Source organism: Phalacrocorax carbo, chromosome 2 (genome assembly GCF_963921805.1).
Source record: "Phalacrocorax carbo chromosome 2, bPhaCar2.1, whole genome shotgun sequence".
Taxonomy (NCBI): Eukaryota; Metazoa; Chordata; class Aves; order Suliformes; family Phalacrocoracidae; genus Phalacrocorax; species Phalacrocorax carbo.
Genome location: NC_087514.1, coordinates 115,024,310 through 115,032,746, shown reverse-complemented (window position 1 = coordinate 115,032,746; position 8,437 = coordinate 115,024,310).

Genomic DNA, 8,437 nt, shown 5'->3' with positions numbered 1-8,437 from the left:
CCTGTTTCTCCCATCACATGTGCCAGGATACTGGGAGCAGAAACCTTGGCTATTTGAAGGGATGGGGGGAGAGAAAAAGTGGTTAGATTTAACGAAAGTACAAGTTCCATTATTTTTCCTCCAGCCCTTTATTATTTTTTCTGCTTGCTTAGCTCAGTTAACACATGGGAAGGGCTATGCAGATTGGTGCCTGATTCTTGAAAAATTTGAATGTAGACATCCTCAGTGTATATTCCTCAAAGTGCTTTAATGCGTTACTATAGAGATAGGTACCTGTGTTGCTTCTTAATGTTGGATGATGTTCTAGTTTAGCACATAGAACTGGTGAGATTGCTGTACATTTTATACCCTTAGCAACTGAATGTTTAGTCCTCAGAAATAATCCTCCTTATTGGAGCTAATTCTTTCTCCATTTGGATCTCAAAGCTGGACTTCAAAGCTCTACGGATGAGCTGTTACTTATCCAAATTTTGTATTAGAGTACCTCCCTACTGAACTGCGGTTATGGTAGTGATGGCAGTGTAGGCATAACACAGACATTCTCGAGCATCCCATTAGGCACCTAATACTCTCCAAGTTTCGGCTTTACATCATCTGGGTGCTATTTGTGTTATAGCCATGGTGCTTTAAAGTCCCCAGAAAGCCTCGCAAGGTTGTAAATCTTCAAACTCATTATGTGTTTTGCTTCTAGAATGAAAAGACTGTGTAAAGAAAAGTTGAGTGTTATGGGGTATTTCTTTTGCATTTCTATTAATTTTTTCCCCAGTAATCAGGGCACGTGAAAAAATACTCTGTATGCTGTTCTGACTTTGTGTGAGTGAGAGGATCTGGCAGTCCATGACTGCATGGCCCTAAGGATGAATGTGTCTCTGCATAGGAATGCCATGGAGGTACCACATGTTCCATGTGGGCGATCTTATCTGGGCACTGACGAATGGGATCTTGTCTTTGGTTTTGAAGCAATAGCATTAAACCAGACATCTTTGTATATGGCTTATATCTGGCCAAAATCTGGTGACTGTGTTGTAAATTCAGTGCAAATTTGTGTGTGTGTGTGTGTGCGCACGTGCCTGCACTGCTGGTGGTTGTTCCACAGCAGAACTGCTACCCAGAAGGATAGCTGCCTAGATGGATTTGAGTTATGTACCAAGACAAAGGTAAATAAATGCCTATACACTTAATCAGATCTGAATTGTTCTGTTAAAATATGGGCCATCTCTCTTTGAAACACTGCCAAATTGCTGATCCTCTTTTAGCTTTATTAACAAAACCAATTACGATAAACTGAGAGAAGTTGTATGTTATTCCCCTAGTTGAATGCATACTTCTGGCTAAATTCCTTTACACGGTTTATACCCTAAACAGCTAAATGTTTAGTCCTTAAAAAATGCTTTCCTTTCAACACTGTTTCCTTCATACCAGGGTGAGGGTGGGATTCCCAGCCTCGGGCTGATCTGCAGCTCTAGACTGAAACTAAATACAATGCCCTGGGACCAAGTCCCATCATCTGCAGGAGTTGGGCAAGAGGAAATGTTTCTTGTGTTAGCTCAGCTTGTGGCCACACTGGGAGAATTTGTTTTCACACCAAACAGTTGGCTGACTTCTCTATTGGGGGGGAAAAGGAGAATCAAGGACTGATCTCTGAGAGAAAAGGGTTTACCTTAGCAATAGCCCTTTCCAGAGCCACACTGTTATTTTTCAGTGGTTGTGTGTATACAGTACTTGCCTCCCTGAAACACAAGCGTAAACATTTTGTTAATAGTGTGCTTCTGTGTACAACATTAGGATTCAGGAGACTTGCTTGTGTTTGCTTCTTGTTGTCTTTAAACCATCAGACAAGTGGAGCAGGGATTGTGCTGCACAACTCTTGCCTTGCTCTTATTCCCAGGACTTTAATTCTGATGGTCCTGGTGACAGGGTTTGGGTAACTTATGAAGCTTGGGGCTGTTTGCGTACTGTTGCTCAGCATGTACTTTTATTTCAGGTTGACTTCCAAGTTGAAAAACAACATATTTTAAATGCTGGTTTGAAAACACCACTCACCCTCTTGATTATTTTTTTTTTAACCTATTTCCCCTGTTCAGTTCAGTGGTATCTTGCCAAGAACAGCCTCGGTTTAGTTTGGTTTTTGACCTCCCATTGTGCAGAGAACTGAAAGCCCTCTTGGGGTCCTGGAGCTCAGCCTGGCACAAGTCTAAACACTGAGCCTGTCTCTGTGTGCGGTAACAAGACCATCACTCTGGGCTTGTAAATCACCACCCATCAGGAGCAGAAGGTGAACGCTCGTGTTGTTGTGGCAAATATTGTGAGCAAAGTTTTCACATCTCCCTCTTGAGTGATGAGAGAGGACATTAGAGATGCTTGGTTTACTTTTGTGTGTATGTGGATTATTCATGCCTGCGAATTTGCTGAGCATGTTCTTTAGCCTTTATTCTCTAAACAATATTGCATCTGTGGCAGCTAAAGGCAATCATTTGTTCATCTTTGTTCCCTTCATTTGGAGCAGCAACAATTCCTGACTACTCTTGTTCTGGGCAAAGCCTTTCGGGGTGGAAATGTGTCGCCTTCAAATGAAAGGGATACTTGCTGATAACTGGCTCGATGTGAATAAAAGCAATAGGATGACTGGAAAACATGACAAAATATTTTCATTACAATGTATAACGTCTTCCTGAAACTCCTGCAGTGTGTTTTGCTGGTTTTGGTAAAAACATTACTATTGTTCTAGTCCATTGCATTAGAAGACAAACCTGTATACCAAGTAGAAGTTTCTAATTTTTCAGACTATGTCAGAATTATCCCCACCTTGTTAGAATGGACATCACAGAGGGGTTGCTGGGTCTGATCCTGGCGAATAACTTCCAGCAGCTACTTTCTGCTTTTCAGTAACAATTTTAGAGTATCTTGCTGATGACTGATGGACAGCATAATCACTTCCAAACTCTAGACTGTACCCTTAAAGAAGAAAATAATCTTGCATTGCCTTGGAGGAGTTACTCTGAACTTGAGGTTTGGAATACTGAACCACAGAACAGTGCCAAAGTCCTGCTGTTCAACATAATGACTTATATGAAAAAGGTACGTAGTCAAGAGTAACCAGGAGACATACATATGAAAGTTGGCAAATAACTACTGCCTTTCTGCTTCTTGCTGGCAGCGAGTTAAAGTGCCTGTGAATGGCAAAGCACTGAATACAGGTTATGCAGTCACATCTAACTCTGTTTTCCCTTTAAAGGGATGTATTATTTTTTGCTCATTGGTATGTATTCTATTTCTTCTATTTCTCTTCTAAAGTCTGCTCAAGAATACCGCAAACTACTGCTGAAAGAAAAGGAAGGCTGAGTCAGTTGTTAATGTTAATTGCCTGCTGTTTGATATCCTTGAGCTTATTGCCTAATGGCATGTATGTGGATTTTAGAGGACAAGAGGGATTGTGAAGGTTGAGTGGAATAAAATGGAGGCCTCCCTGGAAATGAGATTTAGCTTTATGTTCTGGCTGAGGAGAGAAAAATGATTATTGGAAAAACTTTTGCTCTTTAATCACTGTCTTAGCCTATCTTCTCCACCGGTTTCTTTCCTTGCAATGACATCACCCGAAGCAAGCATTTTCTGAGTACATCCATGTAATGCCAATGGTAGAATACAGCAGAGCCCAGTACGATACTGGCTTGAGTCTGAACACCTCCTGTCAGTTTGTCTGTGCCCCACCAATTCAGTGGTTGGTGGATTGACTGTGAGATGCTTCTCATCAGCACCTGTGGCTTTTTTCTCATTGGGACTTATAGCAAGTTTGTCAATCTAACCAGGTGGCTTGTTTAGGATTTCAGAGAACTGATCTTTCTTGGAGCCAGATCCCTCTGGGGTGACTAGATGATGCACAAGTGCAGCTACAATCAAGATGGCTGGAAATAGAAAGGGAATAGCACTTCCTTGCAAATTTATCTGAGGAAAACACTGCACTACAAGGCAAAGTATCACTCTAGTAAATCTATGCCGGTTGATTTTACTAGACTTTTACTAGTAGTGGATTTTGTTAGGGCTTTGCTATAGCAAATAGTAATGCTGTTGTATAGAAGTAGCACAACAAATTAGGCAACCATTGCAAGTACGCAGAGGGTGTTCACTGCCTCAGTTGGAGAGTAATTTTTTACTGTCTCTGTGAAAGAAAATATACAGATATGTTGGTTGCAGCAGGCAGTGGGTATCTGCAGAGCAGTTAGCAGCCCCTAGCTGTTAAAGCAGAAAGGGCTGTTGAGATGCTTGGGAGTTGTCATTTGTTCTCTGCTCCCTATGCCTGGTATTAGCTGTGAGATGGGAAGTGTGGTGTTGCAGAACAGAGTAAGGATGTTCTAATCCTGGTATGAACTCTGTCTTCCAGCTTCTTCTGGATAGCAGGAAATGAGATTTGGACAAATGAGAGCAGAAACTCTGTCCCAGTGCATTCTGCCAAGCTCATACAGGCAGGATAGCTTGTGGCTGTGCTTTCCTGGGTGCTGGGCAAGTACCCTGGTAGACCGTGAGCTGTGTTAGGCAACAGCTAATTGATACTCTTTCTCATGATGTGGTCAGAGACTTGCCAAAATGAACCTCCTGTCGTAAGAAGAAATAGCTGTGTGTTTAACCCATGGGGAAGTCAGTTATTGCTAGTTCCTCGTTTGCTTTGAGGTTCAAGCCATAACCAGATAAAATTAATAGTCAAGCAACTGAATTAGCTTCAAACAATCTTTAGTGAATGCAGCGCTCAAAGGCATATTCAGTTGAAACAACCCACACTTAATCTGACTCTTCCTTCTGAACATATGAATCCAGGAAGTGCAGATGGGTCTGATGTGCAACTGTAAATGAATACCTGGTGGACACCTGCTTGAAAATGGAGGTGTGGGTTAATCTGAGGTTAGGCTTTTAGAGAGATCAGTGAAATGGAGTCAAAGTTTGCATCTTGCTGTGGCTTCTAAAAATAAGTAGAATATTTGCTGTGGCCAAACATCAGGAACACTAACCATTAAATACAACACCTTATAACTTGCCTAGTTAACCCTGACTCTTCCCACTGCTTTCTTCTTCCCCTTGCTGCAGGGAGAGGCTGTACTAGGAGTTAGTAATGAAATGGTCCATTAAATAGTCTAGCTGTTTAGGCTGAAACGTCTACCTTTTGAAACATCAGAAATCTAGATTTGGGCTGTTTGATTATTTTTGCGAGCTCCTGTACAGGCATTAATGTACTCCCTAGTGGGCATGTTTTAGGCTTGAGTCTTACAGGGGCACACCATAGCAGCTCCCTGAGAGAGCAGCTGCTTTTGTAAAAAACACAACAATCCTTTTAGGGGTGTGTAGGAGAGTCTATGTTTAAGGTAGCGTTTAACACTAGAGTAGCCTTGCCTTGGGTTTTCGGGGCATTTAGGTACCTGCTGCTTCCTGCAGGCTTAATAGCTTTGAAATCTAGCCTACAGTAACTTGAACTCTGCCCTAGGTAAGAAAGCCAAAGATAGCACTGAAATGTTCATTTTCTGTGTATTTCTAAACTTAACCGAATCAACTTCAACCTAGATAGATTGTCGGTTCAGTAGCTTACAACAAAATGTAATAAAATGAATAACTGTAGGCTTTAATATAATCTCACACAATTGTATTACTGCCCAATTACTTTTTTGACCTCTTTTGAGCCATCCTTCCCTTAAAACACACGTGGTCTGCAGTTCTGGCTGTCCTCTTGGCATCTCCTGTGTCAAGCAAATGATAACTCCAGTATCACATCATGCCTCTGGCTCCTGTTTGTAGAAGCATAGCAATGTGAAAGGTGGTGTGTGGCTTGGACGAAGAGTTTGTCTGCTCAATGGCTACAGACAGGTGCTTGCTCGCTTTCTCAGATCCTAGAGAACTCAAAATGGCATTTATGAAAATATTTTGCATTAATTGATGCATGGAAGAGCAAGACATTGAAGGAGTAACTGGTGCTGGAGAGTCTAGAAAGAACATCAGAGCTGTAGACTTTTGTCTAAAACTGTTTCGAATATGTTGTAGGATTTTTGTTAGCCCACAGAGGGTGCAGGACTGCTGATCTTGTCCTTCTATGATATGGGTTGGAATATGGTCTCATATTTTGTGCAGATGAGCAAGGGGCCATAAAGAGGAAATGCAGGTAGTTTATATGGACTGAGTAATCCTGGGCATCTTGCTTTAACATCCTGAGGGTTAAATGTTCAAACAAGAGCTTAAAGGTCTGTGGGATCAGGCTCAAGTGCTGAACACCCACAAATCATACTGAGTTTATTGTACTATGGAAGCAGAAGGAAAAAGGACAGATCAGCAGCTCACTTGATCAGACCTGAAAAAAAAGAAAAGCAACTGTATTAAGGGTAGAAGCCACATACCGAAGTCTGGAAAACTGAGAATGGCGATGCAGCCTGAGGGCAGTTGTATCTCACAAGTGGTGTTTTTAATGAAAACTTGTTTCCAAATGCCAAGTCCCATAATCTTCTAGACGTTTCTAAAACTATAATGGAAGGAGAACTCTTAATTAAGAAAGGAGTAGTTATTTTGTGCCAGACATTGTTGGAATATGTAATGTATTTTATATTGGGGTGTGTGTAATATTCCTTTTCAACTTCCAGTAGAGAATTTGAGTACTTTGAAGAGCTGCATTAAAACCTCATTACTGTTTCTGAAGCTATCCAGCTAAGAGTCAATACCCATAATCAGAAAGGACAAGTCTTTAACATGTTGATATGTGGAGATGCCCAGACTGTTGGGGAATGTACTACTTGACACACAAACTGTCTGGCAGTTTGATGGGTGTCTCAATCCAATCCAGTCTCCTGTGTTACTTTGAAATATGGCCCTGGGTAATGTCTGTCAGCTCCTAATGGAAAGAGCCCTTCCTGGAAGGGGCAAGACCACTGGTAATGCATATGTCTGTATCTGCTGGCGTGGCTTCCTGAAATGTGGCCACAGAGCAGGAAGTGTAGGCTTAATAGGAAGCAACGGTCTTACTGAACCAATGCTCAAGGTCCTGAGACCCTCTAGTTCATAAAGTTACTATTATCTTTGAGGTTTTTAATAATCTTTCATTTACAGATAGAAGGGATCACCTGGTATGCCAGCATTCAGTGGGTTTCTCCCGCAGGAAATAAAAGGAGAGACAGGGGAAGTAGCGATGGACGTGGACTTCTAGATTAATGTTGTAATTGAGATTCTGAAGGCAAGAGCAAGTCATGAGGGCTGTGAATGTCTCTTCCAGCTTTAGCACTTTCCCTGATGAATAATAGAAAGGGCAAAATTTGGGGTGTACAGATGCTTCAGGTCTCTTAAGATGACATGTCCTGAAACTTGCTCACTTTTCCCCAGCTGTGAGAGTTGATCTCTTACAATGCAGTGAAGAAAGAAATAAGATGTAAAAAGAAAACAGCAGGGATGATTGCAGTGAAAGAGAAATATTAAATGTAGTTTAGAGCTGGGGGGAACCTTTGTTTTGCAGATTATTTTCTGGCTTTCAGCCTGATCCAGGAAACCACTTCTATCAAGAGAATGAAAGATTAAAGCCAGAAATTTAATTGCTTAAGAAAAAAGATTTACTACCCATGAGATTCATCGGCATCCAAAATAAGGTCTGTTCCGTAGTGTACGCTACATCTCAACCACGCTGAAAACTGTTGCAGAGAAAAAAGAAATCCTTGCATCTCCAAAAGCAGGCTTCTAGTTCCACCACAAGAAAGTGATTTCTCAATACCACTGGAATGTGGTTTCTAGTGCAGAATTTCTGCTTACAATATTCTCATGTCATCTGGTGAATTTAAAGAATGAAATTAAAGGAGGAAATATTTTGTTGTTATAGATCAAATAAATTAAGGCCCAGTTAGATGAATAGCTTGTTGAGTTATCCATAAGACACTTTATTTTTCTTCATGTCTCATTCATATAAAGTAGTATAAATGTTGCTCTTCTGGCTATTAGTGTGTGATGTAACACATACTATGTTTTTGTAGGACAGTGCCAAGAAGATAGCTCTTCTAGAGCAAAATGAGACAGCCAAGAGGCTTTAGAAATGCCAATTCAGTATTTTCTGAGCTGTGCTCTTATTACAGTGATCGTTATGAAAAAGAAAAAGAAAAAATAGTGTGGGTTTAGCCTTTGCAAAAAAGCCCCATGCAGTAACTACATGTGCTAGGACTTTGTATCCTGAGTGATCACGTTACCTTGCTGTACACTACCAGCCTAGCGGGATAGGGCTTTCCTTCCCCAAAGGGCAGCAACAGAGGTAATCGAGTAAAAATCCTGAACTTTTCCTGTGGTTTACTATTTTTTTTGCATTGCCAGAGCATCTAGAGCTTCTAGCAGAAACTGTGATCCCTCGATAGGTGTTTTTTTTTTTTTTTTTTTTGAGGAGTAGAGGGCACAGACGGAAGGCAGGAAGGAAAGCTGCAGGATAGAGCAGCAGTGT